The 24,201-nt window shown below is 41.9% G+C and overlaps 1 long non-coding RNA gene across 1 annotated transcript; it reads left to right on the forward strand.

Moving 5' to 3' along the window:
- The first annotated feature begins 10,636 nt into the window (after window positions 1-10,636).
- On the forward strand, window positions 10,637-19,808 carry LOC126474017 (uncharacterized). The gene is made up of 2 exons (XR_007586557.1): window positions 10,637-10,734; window positions 19,499-19,808. It is a non-coding gene; the product is annotated as an uncharacterized LOC126474017 (long non-coding RNA).
- Window positions 19,809-24,201: the final 4,393 nt, after the last annotated feature.

The raw sequence follows: 24,201 nt of genomic DNA on the forward strand, positions 1-24,201 counted from the left end.
AGTTAATCTATAATATAATTTTTTCTTCCATTTATTATTTCTTCTGATTCCCTAAAAGATTCCATAAATTCAAATGGCATTTTCAATGGTGAACCTTTGCAAACAATATTATTTATTTAACCTTTACTATTTGTTTCATTACCTACTCAGCTATTTATTCCATTATTGATTTATTTTATTTAAAAAAAATGCGTAGCTGCAGTACCAGAGCGATTATCAAAGCAATATAACCATATTTTGCGAACGAAAACGGTTGCAAAATCTGGAACACAGAAATTTTGTATCAAAATATAATAAAAACAGTGAGTCTGAGATTACACAGGTTTCTACGCTTGAGAAAAGAGTTTTCTCCCATTAAAAAAGAACCAGAGTATTGTGTTTATTTTGTATAAATCATGCTGTCCACATTTTTCGTGATTACTCCGTTCAGCTTATGATTCGTTTAGCAGGTTTTCAATTGGACGACTGAATTGCTGACAAATTCTAAACACATATATGCTGAGCCCACACGTCATGGTTTTGATTTGCACTCCCGTCACTGGAAAATTTGTCAATTTCTCGCTCTTTATTTCCTCTGCAGACGCGTCACTCGATGAATCTAAAAGAAGATACACTTTTTTCAGTGTTTTCCTTTCTTAAGCACTTTTCCCACAGCAAATCATTTTCAACGTCTCTTTCCTTCTGCCTTGCGTCTAGCACACACATACTTAGCCTTCTGCCCAAACGTTATTATCATTATTTTATGCTCTTAATTCCTCACTTAAATCGCTATTTCCCCTCATTTAGTTTCCCACATATATTTACTCTCCCTATACGCCTGCCCACGGAATCGCCAGCCCTCTATCGTGTAATTATTCAAAATTTTCTCCCTTCAGTGATCACTCGCATCACCGTGTAGCCCATCAATTTCATCCTCATCGTGGTTGTAAACAACACGAATATCTTCCTCCGCAGCGTCATTACTACACCTATTTACTCCTGACAACTCTTCTACCCCACAATAATAATTAAATAATTCATAATATCCCACCTCCGCACCTAATCATCTCTGGACTCTTCCAGCCATCTGGTGCCGGCCGGAGTGGCCGATCGGTTCTAGGCGCTACAGTCTGGAACCGCGCGACCGATACGGTCGCAGGTTCTAATCCTGCCTCGACCATGGATGTGTGTGACGTCCTTAGGTTGGTTAGGTTTAAGTAGTTCTAAGTTCTAGGGGACTGATGACCTCAGATGTTAAATCCCATAGTGCTCAGAGCCATTTGAACCAGCCATCTTGCCACTCTGAATATCTTGCGCTCTCAGAAATCAGGTACTGGTAATAAAGTTTTCGTCACTAAGCCATATGATCTCAAATCTTTATCTAAATATTCACCTTCATTTTTAATGTACTATTTCCTAGCCATATTGTTATCTAAAATTGATGGCCAGTTATTGCATCAGAATATCCGGGGACTAAGGGGTAAGCTTAATGGCTTTCTCATTTTTACTATGAGCCCTTGAAGAACTGAAGTTAAGCAAATTAGGTGATAAATCTGCCTCTCAGAACATAAATTGACCACTGGTGTAGATATGTTGAATGTTACAAGATTGAACTTGGCTTCTTACTTGTGTAGAGTAAATATGGAGAAAGCAGGAGTTGCCACATTTGTCAGACACTCTTTGATTTAGAGAATACTGATATTAACAAATTTCTCTCAGTGCAGCACTTAGGAGGCTGTACGACAGAAGCAGTATTTCACAAAAAGTCCTTTATAATAGAAAGTATATGCAGAGCGTCTTCAGAAAACTTTAAGCTCTTCATAAAATATCTGAAGCTCTGTTGTCCAATCTCACAGCAAAAAACAAGGAAATAGTAAGGAAATAGTAGATGCTGGTGATTTTAATGTGGATTTATTGATAAGCTCTGTCAGTGAATGGTTATTGCAACCAGTAGCACTGTCGTTTAATTTAATGTCTACTGTGAACTTTGCAACTAGGGTATGTAAGTGCTCTGATACTGTTATTGGTAATATCTTTATAGACAAATATAGGAAAAAAAGTCATATCACAAAGCCAATAGTAAATGGGTTATCTGATCACGACACGTATCATCTTGGTTAAATGTCGAAACTTGTCAGGAAAAAGAATCTACTAAATCTGAGTGCAGGAACCACAAATTGAGAATTTAATAGATTGCTCAAAGACATAAAGCAGATAGATGTTTACAATACTCCTGACTCCAATGGAAAATACAAAGCATTCGTTAATAAAGTTACTTTCTCATTTGAACATTGTTTTCCCTTAAAGGTATTTGTATTGTATTGTATGTTAACTGGAGACCTAGAAACGACGGAGTGGTTCCTTCCCCTCCGCAGCCGCAGTGGTCCACAACCCCAAGACGACTGCCGCAGTCCACTTCACCCCTCACCGAACCCAGGGTTATTGTGCCCCCAGTGGACCCCCCAGAGAACGTCTCACACCAGACGAGTGTAACCCCTACGTTTGCGTGGTAGAGTAATGGTGGTGTACGCGTACGTGGAGAACTTGTTTGCGCACCAATCGCCGACGTAGTGTAACTGCGGCGGAATAAGGGGAACCAGCCCGCATTCGCCGAGGCAGATTGAAAACCGCCTAAAAACCATCCACAGACTGGCCGTTTCACCGGACCGCATTCTAGCTCTGGTGTACCCAGAGACGACTGCCATGAGCCCCAATTGAGCGCCATATTCTCCGGATCTGAAAGCACCAGACTCCTTTTTGTGGGGCTGCATTAAAGACAAGGCGCACAGCAATAACTCCAAAAGCACTGCTGAGCTGGAAACAGCCATTGAGCTCATCGACGGAATCTACATTCCGACGCGTCAGCGGGTCATGCAGAATTTAGCTTTTCGTCTGCGCCACATCATAGCCAATAACAGTAGTCACATCGAACATGACATAACTTAAATCCGGATATATATAGTGACGTTTACATGCTTAATAAAGTGTGTGTAACTAATTTACGTTTTGTTCCATATAGTTCAATAATGGTCATCCTGTAAATATGTTGAGGAAAAATGTAATTTTAGACAGAGATTTTTTTAATATAACAAAATGCGAAGAAAAGTTATTGTGTATATTTTGGACGGTAAAAGACATTGACGTCGTACTCAATGGCAAGCAAGGAATTGCTCACATGGTAAAAATGTGTGGGCTGGAGTGAAGCTCGACCTGTGATTGAACAAATTAGAGGTATGGTGGAACTAATAGCAAGTATGACTGGCAAGGGCAGGCGAACTTTGCCAGTTACTCGGGCAGTGTGGAGATGTTTTCTCCGACAAACGTAGCCGAGTTGCTGGCATTGAATACACAGCCAAACTAAAACAGCACGAGCATGTACGTGTAAGGCCATACTGTGTCGTAAGCGTGGATAGTGAACCAGTCAGAGTCAGGTTGAAACGTCCCCTTAGAAAAATCAGTGTGACTGTGCTGGTAAACCTGTTACGTTATTTGATTTTGAAACAGCTGAGCAAAACTGAACGTACTCAGACATTTCTCTCTTTACTTATTCTGATCATCACTAAGCTGACATGCAATATTTTTAGCGCAACGCAATCTGACTTTCAATAATCCCTACAAAAGAATGGCCCTGATTACCAATAACCTATACCTTTCACGAATCACTTACCTCACAAAAATCTCCGTTACTCGAACTACTCGAACTACTGCAATACAGCGAGCGCCAATACTGCCAGCTAAATAAAAGATTCAAAGTACTTAAGGCACTAACTACTGATAGACATAGCTAGCAAACGAAAGATTTTGATAGAGAGCAAACAATGTATTTCCCTTAATAGTGTTCAAAAGTCATAATATATATATCAGTTCATGACATCCAGTCTTACAAATTTAGTGTCTCTGATGGACACACTTACAGATCATCCGCTCTCAAAACTCCGCCATCTCTCTCCCCACATCCACCACTGCTGGCGGCTCACCTCCAACTGCGCAATGCTACGCGCTGTTAACAGCCAACTGCCCAACACTACAATAGCAAATACCAACAATGCAAACCAGCCACAGACTGCACACAGCACAGTCAGTGATTTTCATACCGAGCGCTACGTGACGTTACCAACATAAAAACCTGAACAGCCTACTTACATATTCTTAGTTTTACTACTGATTTATTTTTCTTGTTTGCTGCAAAGTGCCTTATATTAGTTGTAATATTGCAATTGCTTTACTACTTTAGATATACTGCTGCTTGCTCTGCCAATTTGCATTTTTTTGTTATTGCTGTTTGTGTTAATTTGTTTTGTGCTGCTGCATTGCCTCGTCTCTTAGTATATATATCTGAGCTCAGTAGATTTAAGTTATCTTAAGAGTGGGTAGACTATATATGAAACTAACTACGAAGAATAGGGAAAGAATGCATTGAGAAGTTATATGAAAAAGATTTGGGCAAAAATGAGTATTGTACAATGAGAAATATTTATTTTGAAAGAAGATATGAATAGAATACAGAAAGCATACTTGGATAGGATTTTTTTTGGTGGAAACAAATGTTGAAATAAGAGGAAAGATCTATGGAATGAAGTTTTCGGTTGGGCTGCAGTACCAAATGTTACACTGAAAACAAACCCTGTCCTTTCCTTTTGTGTTAATCCGCTACGTGTTTGTGTACTCTTATGTATATGTGTTTTTCCTGTCTTTATGTGTTTAGCTGATACGAGTTATGTTATAGAATTTTTCTAATAATATGTTATTTACTTTGTAAAGATGTTTAGACTTTATTTTCGAAAGCTATTCTGATCTTTTATGGATTTACTTATGTCATAATTCCTGTAACACTGATGTACATGTTTATTTCTATTCTTTTGTAAAGCCTGTATTACTACAAATGTTATCTGTATTATTATGTTTTACTGATGTTTTCTGTATCTTTGTAATTGTATTCTCATGTTATAAAATCGTAATGGACACCAGATTATCAAATTAAGTAACTTGTAAGCATTCATTTCACTGCACACATTTCTGTTGGTCATAGTATATGCACAATATGTAAGGAGTTGGGACTGTTAGTGTTTGCATGTGTGTTAATAATTCAACAAGGGACTGGTTAACTTCATTGCTGGTTCTAAGGACATTTCAAAAAAAAAAAAATTGTGAATGCACAAGTGGTTTATGGACTTGCTATATTGTAATATTGTATAAGACTCATCGATGGTGACTGTGTACCTGCACAGTCGCAACAGATGGCTGCTGGCCGTCTCTACAAGGACTACAGTGGGTCTGTATCTTTGATGGCCCACCAATACCATTATTTCTACAAGGACTGCAGTGGGTCTGTACCTCTGGTGGCCCACCAATACCATAATCTCTACCAGGACTACAGTGGGTCTGCTCTGTGATGACCTACCTACCAATATTCTTCAAAACTTCGACTGACTCTGCTGTAGGTTTGCCCTGTTGTGACCCATTACCTATCTGCATGTCAAGAGTCAGCACTGTCTTTCCGTTGGAAGGATTAAACTACTTCTTCAAGACTGCATGTAAAACCACTACTTCTGTGTGCATTTTCTTTTACTGCTATGACTTTGAAAAAATAACTGCAATTACTATTGTGATGAATGATCAGTGCTGTTTTAATGAGAACAGTTTTTGCTTTTGACCAACATTGTATCGATAAACGTGTGCATTTGATATATTTGTTAGCGTTAATATAAAATTTTTTTAACAAATATGTATTGGCCAGTGCCAAAAACAATTTGTAACATTTTTTGTGGGGAGCATGAGGGATATGTAAGTAGGCTGTTTAGGTTTTTATGTTGGTAACGTCACGTAGCGCTCTGTATGAAAATCACTGACTGTGCTGTGTGCAGTCTGTGGCTGGTTTGCATTGTTGGAATTTGCTATTGTAGTGTTGGGCAGTTGGCTGTTAACAGCGCGTAGCGTTGCGCAGCTGGAGGTGAGCCGCCAGCAGTGGTGTATGTGGGGAGAGAGATGGCGGAGTTTTGAGAGCGGATGATACATTGTTTGTTCTCTATCAAAATCTTTCATCTGCTAACTATGCCTATCAGTTGTTAGTGCCTTCAGTTGTTTGAATCTTTTATGCAGCTGGCAGTATTGCCGCTCGCTGTATTGCAGTAGTTTAGTAACGAAGATTTTTGTGAGGTAAGTGATTCATGAAATTTATTGTTAGCCAGGATCATACTTTTGTAGGGATTGTTGAAAGCCAGATTACGTTGCGCTAAAAATATTGTGGGTCAGTTTAGTGATGATCAGAATAAGTAAAGAGAGAAATGTGTGAGTACGTTCAGTTTTGCTCAGCTGTTTGAAAATCAAATAACGTAACAGGTTTATCGGCACAGTCATTCACTGATTTTTCTAAGGGGACGTTTGGAGGTTGAACCCGAAGTCGGAGTGGAATGTTATCGAACAATGTAGGAGTGACTATTGTCATCCGATATATTTAAGAAAGAGGACGATTTTGTGAGGATAGTGCTTGACACGTGGAAATTAAAGTAATAGAGATCACGATTAGCTGGGTAACATGGCTGCTACAGAACTTCGACAGTGGAAGGTCGCACTGGTGGAAGGAAGAAAGTAGGCGATCCACTGAATTCCTATTTGAAGGAAGACGTTTCAGGCTTAAGCTGGTACCTTTCGAATTCACCATATCTATGTCAGTATTTGTGAGGCCGTTAACTCATGTATTGTGTGCAGAATTGATTGGCAAATTGGTAGTGTATGTCGATGACACATTCACTGCAACGAATTCTTCGCACGAGCATTTTGAACTAAAGTAAAGGGTACTGACATCTTTAAGATGACGTGAAATGGCTTTGAAAATAGGGAAATGTGAGTTTGTAAGGGCTGAGATACAATTCTTGGGGTATAAACTAACATCGGAAGGAATTCTGTAGGAAATTCCTCGGGGATAGAGGCTTGAATACACTAAACCTATGCAGGCTATTGAAAAAGAACTCGTTGTGGAAGAGGAGTGAGGACTGTGAGAGAAAATTTATGAATAAAAGGTTGTATGAACACTAGTAAATTGTTGTACATTCCCGACATAACGTTACCGTTTTGTCTAGGCATGGATAGCTCCGACGGTGGATTTGGATGTAAGGTCTTGAAGGAGAAAATGGTGAATGGCGTACTAGAGCATCGAAGTGTAGGCTTTGACATTAATACTCCAAACTAGAATGAGAGAGGCTATTGTATTTCAGAAAAGGAATTGCTCGCTATAGTGTATGAATTCCAGAAATTCCGCCTTTATCTGGAGGGTCAAAAGGCAGTAGTCTCGCTGGACCACAAGGCTTAGAGTGATGTGCAGGAGCGTCAGCGGTTGAACGGGAGATTGATGCATAGCGTGACGTTTTTTCAAAAAAAAATTTCAACAATTTTATGTATACAATCCATTACATCAAAGGGGAAATAATTGAATCGCTGATGAGCTGTAGCATTTACCCATTGGGGTTGAAGATGAAGTGAGCAAGAGAAATATCAGTTGCTATCTACGAAGGTGCAGAAAGGGAACATTACATATAATCTTATGCAAATACGTGAGATGCATGCAGAATGAGGTCCTGGAGTTAAAAAAAATAAAAGTGTATTTTAAAGCAAAAGGATGAGAGAAAATAGCACTGTATTACGAATTCCACAAAGGGATGATTTTCAGCAGAGGGTCACTACAGCGCTCAGAAATGTATCAGACTTTTACACAGAATCATTCACATTAACAACCTATCAAGGAGAGTGCGTGCGTAGTTAACCACTTGTGATAAGTGGGGAAAAGAGAAGCACAGTACAGTGACGTATCAAAGGGGAGGTAGAAAGTATTACTCCGAAGAGGGCGGGAGAGTTATTTGCAATTGATAATTTCTGTACCTACCAAGTGGTCGTTGAGGGATGAGATACATCTTCGTGGTTGTGGATGCGTTTTCAAAGTTCATAACTCTGTACCTGATATGGAAAACGAATAGCAAGACTGTGACTGCAGAGTTAGAGGAAAATTGCTTAATGAAGGTAGCAAAACCAGGAAGAATACTATCGGACAGTGTTTGGCAGCTTACATGAAGAGCCTCGGATACCTTTGTAACAAATCATGGGATGGAACATATTAAAACATCAGCACATCACCCGGCAAGTAATTTGGTCGAGTGCTATATGGTGGACACAGGGCGATTGCGCAGGACATACACTAGAGATAAGCACTCGTGATGGATAGAAATTATACCCGCAAAAGGATGTGCTCAGCGGTGTGAAACGCAACGTCAAGGGCTTCTCACGCTTTGAGATCATGAGGGACCGCAAATCTAAGTCTCCGATACCCTATATTACTGAATACCCACAGAGAAAAGTATTGACGGCTGCTGAGAGAGCGAAAGCAGTGCAAGAGCGGATGGGAAAGACGGCACATGAAGGAAAAAGACTACACGATGGTCGGTGTAGAGTTCTTAGAGAAAATGTCTAACTTAGTGATAAATTATTGTTGAATTCATTCTTAATACATTTAAAAAATGACGGAGCCAATAATAATAATAATAATAATAACAAAATCAAGGACCAAAACATCACGAAAAATTCATCAAATTGTCACATAAATATAAACAGATAAAATGTCACAGGATAGAAAAGTGCGCTAATCCACCCACTGCAAAAAAAGAGCGATAAGGCAGACTTATTTACCGACGTTTGTCATTATTGCCGGTCATTTACAAAATCGTCTCCAAGGTTTAAATCAACAGACTTAAGCCACAAGGTGAAATGTGAATACCAAGCAGGCTCCACAAAAAGAGTAACGTGTATCGAACAGATTTCGAAACCATGTACATTTCTGGCGCTGAGACAAATGAACGCACTCGTTGTCACATTTGTAGATTTTAAGAAGACTTACGTCTCCACAGACAGGTAGACTCCTTTCGACACAATGGAAGAATATGGAGTAGACAGAAAAACTAGGGCTCTCTTACGACAGATACTCAGAGACACAACATCCAACTAAAGTTTAAGCTATGGAAGAAGTGTTAGTAGCATTCGGGACAGTCACAGCGGTCAGAGAAGGAGATTGACACTCACTGCTTTTATTCAACAAGATCTAGAACAAAACTGTCAAACAACGGGAAAAAAAGTAAAAGAGATTCAGTTAGGAAGAACACGTACAAAGAAAACTATAAGACAGTTCCAAAAAAATGGCTCTGAGCACTATGGGACTTAACTTCTGAGGTCATCAATCCCCTAGAACTTAGAACTACTGTAACCTAACTAACCTAAGGACATCACACACATCCATGCCCGAGGCAGGATTCGAACCTGCGACCGTAGCGGCTGCGCGGTTCCAGACTGCAGCGTCTAGAACCGCTCGGCCACTCCGGCCGGCTAAGACAGTTTCAAGCGTGTGCAGATGACCTGGCAATACTCAGCAACAGTAGACAAAGTGGGTTGAAACACTTGCATGAAATTTCTGCCAAAGCAGGTGTACACACATCATTTGAGAAAATACGATACGTCGTAAGAAAGAACTAAGATACAGAAGACATGCACTTGAAACAAGGAAAAGTAAGAGAATAAAAAAAATTCAGGTGTCTAGGGCAATACATACAAAGAGGAGGAGCAAACAACCATCCAACGTAGAAAGAATAGACGTGACGACCTCTCATGGATGCACTACAACAAAAGAAACATATCAAGACAGGCCAATACAAGCGCTACAGAAACGTAGAGTGGAGGACAACAGACTCGCAAAGAGGATTTTCAAGACTTAAAACAAGCACAAATTAATAGGGAACTCATAAATGTAAGAGGTAAATTCAGAAGCAAAATTATGGACACGAAATTTGACGTATGTGAAAGGAGGAGAACAGGTAAAAGTATAAAGAAAAGGAGGAAACATTAAAACAGTCAAAGAATGTAGAGATTTGTGGAAAAGAAAAAGAGCTAAACAAGAAAAATTGAATAAGCCGGTAAAAATCAAGTTCAAAAACTGTCTTACGGGTAGAAATGTATAATAATAATAATAATAATTGCGATTGTAAGAGCAACAGTAAAGAGAAAAATAGGAAGACGATTTGAAGCCGATGGAAGACATTGCATCACCCAAACAAATAATGAAACACCTTCCACTAGAGAAGAGAAGCGTAGGAAGTCTGGTAGGCCGATAGACTGTAGTGTAAAGTCGTAACGTCAGCCAGTCACTTAATCCCTGAAGTGCGAAGTAATGACCCCAATAATAATAAAACTTGATTTAAAAGCTGATGATAATCATGGTACTACTGGCCGCAACTAAAAGATATGATTCATTAATTCAAATTAAGGACAATAGCTACCTCTCGTCCACAATAAAAGCGGCCACGTGGACCTAAATGACAGCGATTCCCATTTCAAGCAGCATCCGCCACTTTATGGCTCTCAGCTAATAGGTTTTGAACACCTTTCTTATGCTGAGAGCAATTAACATGAAGTACGTTCAAGAATGACCGAGAAGTATCAATGTACCTATTATAGTGATTAGAGTAATAAAAGAGCTGTCGGAGGAGCGAACGTTTATCGCTTTTTCCGTAGAACTGACCTTGGTTACTGGGTCCCTTGTGGGGCGACAACTGGGTGCTGGCTGTTGTAACGTCCTAGAGACGACCTGCCACGCCTTTGCCTGGGGCAATGCAGGTACCCTCTCCAGGTGATCATCCAGCGCGTATAAATTCCCGGATCGCCATTCCGTCGGCTCAGTTGGCGGCGACGACAATAGAAGGCGACAACATGAAAGCTATCGTAAGTATTTCTCCGTCTGTCTTCTGGGATATAAATTACATTGAAAGAGTTGTACGATGTGCCGAGTTTCTGAAAAAGATCTTATTGGGTTCGACCTTTATATCTTTCATGTGTATACTACCTTTCGAAGTTCCACTAGGAATAATTAATAGTTCTATCACCAGTAGGCATTGCATGCACATACTGTCATAAGTTCGTTCAGCGAACACTTTACCATGATACTGGCATCGTTGTAAATAATATCTAAAAGATATTTCTCAAGCGGGTGAATTACGAAAATTCTGATACTTTGTAACTGAGGCTTGGAACATGCCACTCACACGTGGAATGAGTTATATGTTACCAACAAGGTCTCTCTGTTAGCTTCGTAGAGGTCATACGGAAGAACCATCGAAACGAAAAAATTATTACTCTGGCAGGTAATTTCAAAATGGAGCACACTCGGCTTCATAGTGAACGATTCATTCTGAAAGTAAGTGTTAACTTTTTTGTATAGCAAGTAATGACCAAAATAACGGGCAATGTAATCATTTTGGAAAAAAGTGTTAACTGTGCTACAGCTAGTGGTAGCTATATTATATATATATGAATTAGTTAGCCGCCGAAGGTGCCGAAATTTGTAGGTCGCCATACGTTTACTGGAAATCTAGGAAATTTCCACAAACGGTGTGCGTCAGTTTAAGCTATTGGCTAGTTCCTGGCCTCCTAGCCTTTATCATATAAAAGTGTGCCTCTTGTAATCACACATGACCAACTACTTGCCGCTCAAGAATATTTTTAAAAAGCCTATTAAAAGATATCCAAACAAATTAAACTGACTTTCTACCAAATGTATAGTCTGACAGTGTTTGACATCACATTAATCCTTTTGTGTCTATTATGTCTAATATAATTATCCGGGCTGTTATGCCGTGGTCGGTTGATGAATTCTGTGTCAATTCCCAACGTTTCCTTTTTTGGAAAAGAAATTGCGTATGTCACTTTCCAATAAAATGCAAGTTGGGGCTGAAGGGGAGGGGGGGGGGGAGAAGACTCAACTATTAGACAGTTACATGGGGATAAATAATTATACAGTCGAGGAATAGCGATGAAGCCAGCAAGTGGTTAAGTAACATCGAAATGTATGCACATGTAGCATAAGTTTTCAAAGAACTGTTTATAATTATGAACGGAGTGTAGTAGCAGTTCTATGTAGCATGAATTTTGTAGTTCGTTGAAAGTTTACCGGAGCTATGTTGCTCTCAAATGGCTCTGAGCACTATGAGACTTAACTTATGAGGTCATCAGTCCCCTAGAACTTAGAAGTACTTAAACGTAACTAACCTAAGGACATCACACACATCCATGCCCGAGGCAGAATTCGAACCTGCGACCGTAGCGGTCGTGCGGTTCCAGACTGTAGCACCCCGAACAGCTCGGCCACTCCGGCCGGCAGCTATGTTGCACCCGATGTCAATGCACAGGTCACCTAATTCACATAACTAACAGTTCGGGTGATTGTGGACGCGAAGCTGTCTCCCAAAAGCGCCCCAAACGTCTTCCATTTGAAACTTCCTGGCAGATTAAAACTGTGTGCCCGACCGAGACTCGAACTCGGGACCTTTGCCTTTCGCGGGCAAGTGCTCTACCAACTGAGCTACCGAAGCACGACTCACGCCCGGTACTCACAGCTTTACTTCTGCCAGCACCTCGTCTCCTACCTTCCAAACTTTACAGAAGCTCTCCTGCGAACCTTGCAGAACTAGCACTCCTGAAAGAAAGGATATTGCGGAGACATGGCTTAGCCACAGCCTGGGGGATGTTTCCAGAATGAGATTTTCACTCTGCAGCGGAGTGTGCTCTGATATGAAACTTCCTGGCAGATTAAAACTGTGTGCCCGACCGAGACTCGAACTCGGGACCTTTGCCTTTCGCGGGCAAGTGCTCTACCAACTGAGCTACCGAAGCACGACTCACGCCCGGTACTCACAGCTTTACTTCTGCCAGTACCTCGTCTCCTACCTTCCAAACTTTACAGAAGCTCTCCTGCGAAGCTGTGAGTACCGGGCGTGAGTCGTGCTTCGGTAGCTCAGTTGGTAGAGCACTTGCCCGCGAAAGGCAAAGGTCCAGAGTTCGAGTCTCGGTTGGGCACACAGTTTTAATCTGCCAGGAAGTTTCATATCAGCGCACACTCCGCCGCAGAGTGAAAATCTCATTCTGGAAACATCCCCCAGGCTGTGGCTAAGCCATGTCTCCGCAATATCCTTTCTTTCAGAAGTGCTAGTTCTGCAAGGTTTGCAGGAGAGCTTCTGTAAAGTTTGGAAGGTAGGAGACGAGGTACTGGCAGAAGTAAAGCTGTGAGTACCGGGCGTGAGTCGTGCTTCGGTAGCTCAGTTGGTAGAGCACTTGCCCGCGAAAGGCAAAGGTCCCGAGTTCGAGTCTCGGTCGGGCACACAGTTTTAATCTGCCAGGAAGTTTCATATCAGCGCACACTCCGCTGCAGAGTGAAAATCTCATTCTGTCTTCCATTTGGTTCTTATCAAGCGAGCCGGCCTCTGTGGCCAAGCGGTTCTAGGGGCTTCAGTCCGGAACCGCGTGACTGCTACGGTCGCAAGTTCGAATCCTGCCCCGGGCATCGATGTGCGTGATGTTCTTAGGTTACTTAGGTCTAAGTAGTTCTAAGTTCTAGGGTCTGAAGACCTCAGATGTTAAGCCCCATAGCGCTCAGAGCCATTTGAACCATCTTATCAAGCGAATTTGGTGAACAGGACACCAATGTAAGTTCACTATCACGCCCCTCAAACCGCTGGAGCATGATACTAGCCTTGTGAAGTGGACGTCCTCGTGGAAAATTCCAAGGCTGTCGGGAAAAATAGTACGAATGGATGCAGGTAGTCCGCAGTAACGTTCGCGCAGTTCATGCCTTAGATTACTACCACGGGTCTCACAGAAGCGAGGGAGAAAATCGGCCTTTCGTCTGGATGAAGGCGGATCGTTCGCCTGGATGATGGTGGATTCGCACTCGTCATCGACCTAGTGTAACAACAAACATCATTCATCCGACCAGGCCACATGTTCCTTTTAAACAACGATCCAGCCTCAACGATAGTGTGTCCACTGCAGTTGTAATCGACGCTGTCGTTGTATCAACGTAGGAAGACGTAGAATTCGTCTGTGCGTTTAACGATGTGTCCCAAACCCCTGTGCCTGCACCAGCATTATACTCTATCCGATCTAGCACAAATCGCAGCTTATCCTGCTTTACACATCTAGGTTTCACTGTCCGTCAAGGACTTTCCGCAGATGCTCATGAGAGCATCACCCCAACAGCCAATCTGTTTCGTCGTTTCCTATAAGTTCTTTCCAGGACTATCTATCCTCACTCAGTGTCGCTTATGCCAATGGATTTCCCCGTTTGCAGCCCATATCATCCCTAGACCCACTCTCCATTCGTCTCTGCGCCGCTTATATACGAGGGCTATCCACAAAGTACATTACGTTTTGGAATTAAAAATAAATAAAGTATTGGAATTTTTTTTATTATATACAGATGAAAGCCACACTTAAATACTACTTTTCTACATAGTTGCCATTTAAATTAAGGCACTTATCGTCGCGATGGACGAGCTTGGAAATTCCTTCGTCGTAAAATTCGGCCGCCTGCGCCTTCAACCACGTGGTCTTGAAGCTGTGCGTCGTCATCAAAACGCTGCATAGCCAACCACTTCTTCATTGCTGGGAATAAGTGGAAGTCGCTCAGTACCAGGTCGGGACTGTACGGTGGATGAGGAAACAAGTCCCACTTAAAAGATTCGAGAACTTCACGAGTGGCATTTGCCGTGTGGGCCAGGGCGTTGTCGTGAATCAGCAAGATCAAAGCCCAACTCTCCCCTGCGCTTGTTTTGTATTGCTCTTCTGAGGTTGTGCAGAGTTTGGCAATACCTTTGAGAGTTTATTGTAGTGCCTCTTTCCAGGAAATCCACAAAAATCGTATTTCTACCGGGTTACTGATTAACCACCTGGTTGAAGGCGCAGGTGGCCAAATTTTACGACGAAGGAATTTCCAAGCTCGTCCATCGCTACGATAAGTGCCTTAATTTATATGGCAACTATGTAGAAAAGTAGTATTTAAGTGTGGCTTTCATCTGTATATAATAAAAAAATTTCCAATACTTTATTTATTTTTAATTCCAAAACGTAATGTACTTTGTGGATAGCCCTCGTACTTTCTTGTACGGCGTCGCGCGCCCGCACCGCCAACAGAGGATATTCAATGTCACGGTAGCACGATGGGAAGTTGCCGTAATATTTAGGTTCATCGATGTTTGTTAGTGCTGCAAGGGCTTGGGCAGCAGTTATGGGATGATGGAGATTGCGGCAATGGTGAAAAATAATGTAAATGACTGAAGGCAATGACGAGTCGCATTATCACGAGTTATTGTAATGCGTATACCAGGAGAACCTCAAAGTTCACATATGTGTCATATATGTGAAAAATTTAGTAGCTTTCTGTATTCCATTTCCGACTGTATGATCACTATCCTCAAAAGTGCGCCTTTTTTGATAGTACATAATGCCCATATGCAGTTTCTCTGAGAGAGTAAGCATCGAAAATGCATACCCTATCTGTTCCCAGAGACGTTCTACTGTCGCAGATCTTCCTGTTTCGGATGCCGGCTGTAGTATGCGCCGCCTTGACTGTGCTTGATGCTCAAAGCGAGGAGCTTGTGAAAATATGCTGTACTACCAGCGATCTCTATCTAAACTGCATGTCAAACTGCAGTTGTTTGATTGTGTAAGGCAAAAGTCTTCGTACATAATTTCAAGCTTCTCTCCAAAATGGCGCACATTAAAACGCAAAAGGCATTGAATCTATAACATTGGGCGTTTCGACCGAGCGAGGTGGCGCAGTGGTTAGCACACTGGACTCGCATTCGGGAGGACGACGGTTCAATTCCGCGTCCGGCCATCCTGATTTAGGTTTTCCGTGATTTCTGTAATTCTCTCCAGGAAAATGCCGGGATGGTTTCTTTAAAAGGGCGCGGCCGACATCCTTCCACATCCTTCCCTAATCCGATGAGACCGATGACCTCGCTGTTTGGTCCCTTCCCGCAAACAACCCAACCCAATCGGGCGTTTCGGAGTTCTGGAGAGCAACATATGTGAAGTGTTTTAAAACTGGAACTTTCTAACAGCTTCCTAACAGATTAAAACGATGCACCGGACCAGGTCTTAAACCTGGCACCTTTCCCCTTCAAAAGTTGTACAAAAATCTGTGCCAGTTCTGCTGAGCCACTGCAGCACTCGAGTGTGATCTGGAAACTGACAGATGAATTAAGAATATGAACCTCCAATGTGTTGATTTATTCATTCAGTGTCGTGCCATAGCATGTTATGAGATCTAACAGAATTAATAAATTAAATACCGGGTGTCTAAAACAATGAGGACTCAGGCACGACACTGCTGATAAAAATTACAAATACACTACACAAGTACTCTGTAGATAGAAACTTTTAACAAACATGAAGGAACCTACTTTTCACTCTATACTGATGTTCACTTTTACGTACTTGGCGCCTGAACCGATGCATTGCTTACCTTTAAGTGTCACAGAGATATTTAGTGCAAATATGACTTTGTATTTCCTCAACAGCACATCGAACATCGAGTTTTCGAGGAGATGATTTGCAATAGTGTGTACTACAAGTTTATTTTGATAAAAGAGAGACGTGTAAAATTTTACAGATTGATGGATTTCAGGAATAGTGTTGTAAACGATTGTCAGCTTCCTACCAAACGTCCAGAGTAAATGTGACTTACAATCTTATTATAATACTTCTTTAATGCAATAATTTTTCTGTTATTGTTTATCGAAAAAGATCATAACAGAGATTTCCATATTCTTAACAATGCAAACGAAAGGAATTACTGTTATGTGACGTCGTCAAACGAAATATTTGTGCTGTGCTGAGCTCATAGTCCTCTGCTCAATGACTCTTACAGTTAATGACCTAAGGCTTGTAACCAGGAATAGATTCAAGATCCTCAGCCGCACAGAAAAGTTGCTAAATTTCGTCCGAACAGGGCTCTGATGCCCCAACGGCAGCAAACGACCACTGTATCATCCACAGACGATAGGCGTCACTGGGTGCGTTCATGGAGGAGCATGTGGGCAGCACATTGCCCTGCCAGCCGTCATCACTCAACAGAGGAAAGTCCATTGGGCCTGACGGGATACCAGTTCGATTCTACACAGAGTACGCGAAAGAACTTGCCCCCCTTCTAACAGCCGTGTACCGCAAGTCTCTAGAGGAACGGAAGGTTCCAAATGATTGGAAAGAGCACAGGTAGTCCCAGTCTTCAAGAAGGGTCGTCGAGCAGATGCGCAAAACTATAGACCTATATCTCTGACGTCGATCTGTTGTAGAATTTTAGCACATGTTTTTTGCTCGAGTATCATGTCGTTTTTGGAATCCCAGAATCTACTATGTAGGAATCAACATGGATTCCGGAAACAGCGATCGTGTGAGACCCAACTCGCTTTATTTGTCCATGAGACCCAGAAAATATTAGATACAGGCTCCCAGGTAGATGCTATTTTTCTTGACTTCCGGAAGGCGTTCGATACAGTTCCGCACTGTCGCCCGATAAACAAAGTAAGAGCCTACGGAATATCAGACCAGCTGTGTGGCTGGATTGAAGAGTTTTTAGCAAACAGAACACAGCATGTTATTATCAATGGAGAGACGTCTACAGACGTTAAAGTAACCTCTGGCGTGCCACAGGGGAGTGTTATGGGACCATTGCTTTCCAAAATATATGTAAATGACCTAGTAGATAGTGTCGGAAGTTCCATGCGGCTTTTCGCGGATGATGCTGTAGTATACAGAGAAGTTGCAGCATTAGAAAATTGTAGCGAAAAGCAGGAATATCTGCAGCGGATAGGCACTTGGTGCAGGGAGTGGCAACTGACCCTTAACAGAGACAAGTGTAATGTATTGCGAATACATAGAAAGAAGGATCCTTTATTGTATGATTATATGATAGCGGAACAAACACTGGTAGCAGTTACTTCTGTAAAATATCTGGGAGTATGCATGCGGAACGATTTGAAGTGGAATGATCATATAAAATAAATTGTTGGTAAGGCGGGTACCAGGTTGAGATTCATTGGGAGAGTCCTTAGAAAATGTAGTCCATCAACAAAGGAGGTGGCTTACAAAACACTCGTTCGACCTATACTTGAGTATTCCTCATCAGTGTGGGATCCATACCAGATCAGGTTGACGGAGGAGATAGAGAAGATCCAAAGAAGAGCGGCGCGTTTCGTCACAGGGTTATTTCGTAACCGTGATAGCGTTACGGAGATGTTTAGCAAACTCAAGTGGCAGACTCTGCAAGAGAGGCGCTCTGCATCGCGGTGTAGCTTGCTCGCCAGGTTTCGAGAGGGTGCGTTTCTGGATGAGGTATCGAATATATTGCTTCCCCCTACTTATACCTCCCGAGGAGATCACGAATGTAAAATTAGAGAGATTAGAGCGCGCACGGAGGCTTTCAGACAGTCGTTCTTCCCGCGAACCATACGCGACTGGAACAGGAAAGGGAGGTAATGACAGTGGCACGTAAAGTGCCCTCCACCACACACCGTTGGGTGGCTTGCGGAGTATAAATGTAGATGTAGATGTAGATGTAGAGTTGCTACCTCTTAGCCACGTAGCCCCTCAATTGCCTCACAAGGGCTGAGTGCACCGCGCTTGCCAACAGCTCTCAGCAGTCCCGGGCAGCCATCCATCATAGTGCTAGCCAAGTCCGACAGCGCTTAACTTCGGTTATCTGTCGGGAACCAGTGTTAACACAGCGGCAAGGTCGGTGGCAGTTGCACACAAACCTATGGAAAGTTTTTGTCTAACTACATTGTGATCGACAAGGCAGATCATAAGAATCTATAGGCACGCTGATATTCTTCGTCGAGATAATATAACATCCACCGACTACTGTTACAATGATTCAAAATTTCCAATACAACTTGTATGGGTTATAGAGGGTCCTCAGCAGATGAAGGTTTCATAAGGAACTTATGTCTAGAACGTACCTTGGATGTAAAGTCAGTTTGAGGATCGGATCACTTTCAAATCTCCGACTTCTCAGTACGCACACAGCGGAGACAATGAGCTTTGACCTATGTGCTGCAGGAGCACATGGCATGGGAAATGTTTCAAGTGCTTGTCTTTTGGTTCTCTTCTACGACAAAGGGTGTTCTCTCCAAAGTCAAGAGCGCAACATGTCCATGCAGTTCCACAGCCAACCCTCACGGTTTCGAACATATCGATGATTCACAGCCATTATCATAGATGGGCGAAGATGTTACATGATGTCATAATTAGAAAAGGGAGTGATGAGAGCGTCCTCTTCTCAGCTTATTTGAATACGGTGAAATGGGAGATATAAAAACGATCCGATCCTCAAACTGATATTACAGACAAATGGTATGTTTCTGGGCATGGATTCCTTATCAGAATTTCATCTATTAAGTCTTCTCTACAGCTCATAGAAGTTTGTAATACGAATTTTGACTCACTCTGTATATTTCGTCTCTACCTGAAGATATTCTTTTAGATCTGGTGTTGTTGGTGGTGATGGTGATGTGTGTGTGTGTGTGTGTGTGTGTGTGTGTGTGTGTGTGTGTGTGTGTGTTTGTGTGTGTGCTGCCACAGAGGAACACTGCGATAGCGAGTATTACTGTTATACACACTGACTCTGACCAAAGATATTGTCTCTCCACAGGTGTTCGTGTTGGTGGTGCTGGCTGTGGTGTGCGCGGCCTTGGCGATGCCTGGCCCGATGCCCTTCCCGCGCCCTTTCCCTATTCCAGTGGCTGCTGAGCCCAGAGAGACCCTCCGGGGCAGCGAGCAGTACTACTACTACCCCTATGTCTACGGATAAACCTGGACCGAATTGTCACAAGCTGTCAACAATGGATTTATGGACTTGGCACTGAAATGAAATCAAACACCTCCTGGTCAACATTTGCTTTCTGTTTGTTATATTCTTAATGTTCTCAGTCACACAATAAATTTTCTTCTTCTCTTATAAAGTGGCCTTTTCTTTACGAGGAATTAACGCACAAGCTTGTAAATCCAATTCCTTTTTAGTTATTTCTAAAATTAAATTTTTCACTTATGAGACAGAGCACACAGCAACAATGATTTCGTCACTAGAATGACTTATATGTATAATAATCCTCTAGTTAAGCACTAATGTTAAAATTTTTCCCTCCAGTCCACCTATAGACAAAGTAATTAGATTTTTTTAAACTTGTATGTCGTTCAATTCAAATCTGTTATCATCTAGGAACGTTCAACAGCCCCTTTTGTACTGTTGCCAAAAATACAGCTATGAGAAAACTACGTGGTGATCGATAAAATTGTAATATGGAGAAATTCTTCGCACCAAGATCCAGATCTACTGCCGTTCGGTGTGGCCAAGCGGTTCTAGACGCTACAGTCTGGAACCGCGCGACCGCTACAGTCGCAGGTTCGAATCTTGCCTCGGGCATGGATGTGTGTGATGTCCTTAGGTTAGTTGGTTTAAGTAGTTCTAAGTTCTGGGAGACTGATGACCTCAGAAGTTAAGTCCCATAGTGCTCAGAGCCATTTGAACCATTTGAACCACAGGACTGAGGCAAGACTGATTTCTCTAGAGGCTTCTAGGCTTCATCGAATCTAATACCGTTCTGGATAAATGGGGTGCACATTATTTTGATGAAGCTATACATTTCTGCAAGTGTTCTGCAAATGATAATGAATTCACATTGTCAAACACCAAATCTGCTCGATCGTCGCGTATCCATTTTGAAGCATATTGGGCGCAATTTGCCCAGTACTCCTGGTTTTGCATACATATGTATTCTGTGCCCAAGGTGTACCGATTAAGGGACGTACAAGCTCTATCTGCAGTAAGAAAGCTGTGTAAAGTTGTTCCACTTTTGACGAGTTATTAACATCAAGTATTCAGCTGGTGGATTATCAGCCCCAGTATTAAACTGATGAGTTACCTGACACATTGAAAGCAATGTATCAGGTACCAAAATCAGAGGTTACCGATGGCAATACTTTATGGACATATTGTAAAAGCAAGATGGCCATAATATACATAACGGCAGACTTATACCACTTACCTTTAGAGCAATAGGCTATTGTACCATATGGAAATGACACAAAAAATGACGTTTCACTCAATGCTGCAGACGCCATATTGGTTTTATCGTATTCAGCGGTTGTGTATTATTACTTGCAGTATGCTGTTTCAAGGCAATAATTCATTGGAGATTTATCACAAGCCTAGCAGCCTTAAAATTAAATGTTAGTTAATGGCGCAACGTTTGATATAAAGCTTCAAGAGATACTGTGATAACCGAAACCGGTACGAAAGACGAAAGGCCTTCGGCGTAGTATACTGAGTGAAGACGATTATGAAGACGAAGGAAGTAGGTTCAAAAATGGTTCAAATGGCTTTGAGCACTATGGGACTTAACATCTGTGGTCATCAGTCCCCTAGAACTTAGAACTACTTAAACCTAACTAACCTAAGGACATCACACACATCCATGCCCGAGGCAGGAGTCGGACCTGCGACCGTAGCGGTCACGCGGTCCCAGACTGAAGCGGCTAGAACCGGCCGGCGAAGTAGGTTCACGGCCTGCTATGTGCTAATCTTTTTTCTTTAATTTAGAGATTTAACACATTCTGGGACTTTCTTATGACTGTAATACAATTACGTTTTGCAGTATTTACATACTAATGCGAGCTTCCTGAGGAATGAGTTTCTTTGTTCCATCTAATTAGAAAACGCAAGGTAGAATAAATACACTGTGAAACAATATTAAGAAGTCACTTTTTGGAAATCCCATAATTCACACCCACTACGACGCATAAGTTTGGAATTAGATTTAAAAGTGCGTAAAACCTTCCTCTGTAATGAGGCAAAAGCGTGGCGTCCCGAGACGTCAACCTCGGGCTCGACAAAGCTTCAAAGAGTAATGTGTCGACATATGCGCAGCTCTGAAGTACGTTGGACGTGTAAGGTGGGTAAATCATGCCAGATTGGCACCAAATTTCTCTACAATTCTAATCATTGCCAGCGTGGGTGACTAAGGCGATCGGAAGATCGTCACACCTGCCGACATTTCACTCCCTCTTTTGACGCAATTGCGTTGGATTTTGTACGTATAATATTCTCGTTAGTCTGCAGGACTTTGGCCATTCACTAGCGTAATAAAATGAAACACGTGCAGCAGTCGTTTTGATGTTATTATATTGCAACCAGTTTCGGTGACCCAATACACCACAATTAGGGCTTAACTCAAGCTGAGGGGATGAACTCCAATCGTATACACGATCCCATCAGTGACCAACATGTGTTAACTGGCTTCTGAAGATTACTGTAAAAGAGATGTTGTGTCTGTAGCTTTCATCTACCAACTACCAGCTTCAGTCCCCAGACTAGTTCAAATATGGCAAAATAACGTCAGAACGAAGGCTGCAGTTGTTCCATTTCATTACACATCCGCGATAGAAATCAGAACCGCGACTCCTAGAGTTAAAATCAGGCGGTTTTCGTATGAGTGGCCGAGGAAAACATTCCAGACACACTGCCACTTTAGGACAGTTTTCTTGTTTGTTTGTGTGTGAAATCTTACGGGGCTTAACTGCTGAGGTCATCAGTCCCTAAGCTTACACACTACTTAACCTAAATTATAATAAGGACAAACACACACACCCATGCGGGAGGGAGGACTCGAACCTCCGCTGGGACCAGCCAGGACGGTTTTCTGTGTGACTCCAGTGGACTATAAAGGATTATCCAATTGCCTATGACAACGTAGGTAGAACGAGACCTTGTGCTTGTTATAGTGAAGCTGCATATTAAAAGCATTGTAAAACCGGAATGACTGGCCGCAGCCGTGGCTATGAAAAATAACAATCACTGATTACGTTCGCAAAATGACTTCAGTTTTCAAAGTGACCCTACAGTGCATCAATACACAGCTGAAAGTGTTTTAAAAGCATTTTGAAACCGCCACTGCAGTCATTTCTTGGAAGAGAATTTAGTACTGCAGTGCATTTTTCTTGGATGTCTTAACTGGGTCGTAATGATGTCATTTCACTGTCAACTTTGATTTGGGGAACAACCAGAAGTCGGGTGGAACCAAATCCAGCGAATACGGCGGGTGATCTAGGAGTGTAATACTTTTGCTGGTCAAACACATACCCACGATCATTTGGAGTTTGTGGACTGGGACGTAATCATGAAGCAGCCATTAGGAACTGCCTCTCGGTGTTCGGGTCGAATTTGAAGAATTCTCTGATACAAACACAAAAGTTAACACAGAATTTGATGTTGTCCCACTGCTCCACCGCCATATTCCAACGAGTGTCAGAGATGTACTGGTGCATTCGTGGGCAGGATGCCTTTGGCACTCTAGTTGTTCAAACCATGAAGCTGTCTCCACCAGTACTGTATACTTGCTGAGAACTACTGGACAGTTTCGACTATAGATACATTTTTAAGAGGCCTTATTTCAAATGTATTTTCCTACGGAGTTCCAGTTTTCTGATTTATTGAATGCTATACCTGTCTGTGTGGGTTTTGTGAATTGTACTGTAGTTGTGTGAATCTGTGAGTACTCTGTGTATCTGGTCTCAACAACAGGCCTGGTACAGCGCGCGCCACCGTGCAGCACGTGTTATGCAGCACCCGTAAGTAGTGGGACAACCTTCGTGTCACGCCACTCTGCATTCTTGCCAAATGTGTTCAAGATTGCGGCGATGACGTCATCTAAGATGGCGGCATGTAGACATGGCAACAGTGCATGACGTCATCCAATATGGCGGATTCTGGTGGGAAAGTAGGCCAACTGGGCTAGGTCCACTAACCTAACGCCCAGAAAAAATGGCGGGAAATTTGAATTTTGGCTGGAAAAAAGGCCAATTCTGCTACATCCAGCAACCTAACCCACGAAAAAAGTGACGGCAAATTTGAATTCCAACAGGATAATGTATGCAAAATCGTACTCTGTCTTTATTATTATTCATTATTTTCATTATCACTTATTATTGTTATTTATTATTATTATTATTAGCCTACCTCCACTAGAAAATTCGCGCCAAATTCAAATTCCAATATGATAATCGCTGCAAAACCGAACTTGTCTTTATTATTATTCATTATTATTCATTATCATTCATCATTTATTATTATTGGTGTACCTCCACTAGAAAATTGCGTCAAGTTCAAATTCCGACACGATAATATCTCGAAAACTGTGCTTTTATTTTTCATTATTTACTATCATTTATTATTATTTATTCAAGATGTGTCATTTTCGCAGCGAGAAGGCCAGTTCCGTTACATCCATAACAAAAATCTATCACAAGTTCAAATCCCAACACCATAATCGATCACACGGGCGAAATAGTTCACATCCT

Source organism: Schistocerca serialis, chromosome 4 (genome assembly GCF_023864345.2).
Source record: "Schistocerca serialis cubense isolate TAMUIC-IGC-003099 chromosome 4, iqSchSeri2.2, whole genome shotgun sequence".
NCBI classification, from domain to species: Eukaryota; Metazoa; Arthropoda; class Insecta; order Orthoptera; family Acrididae; genus Schistocerca; species Schistocerca serialis.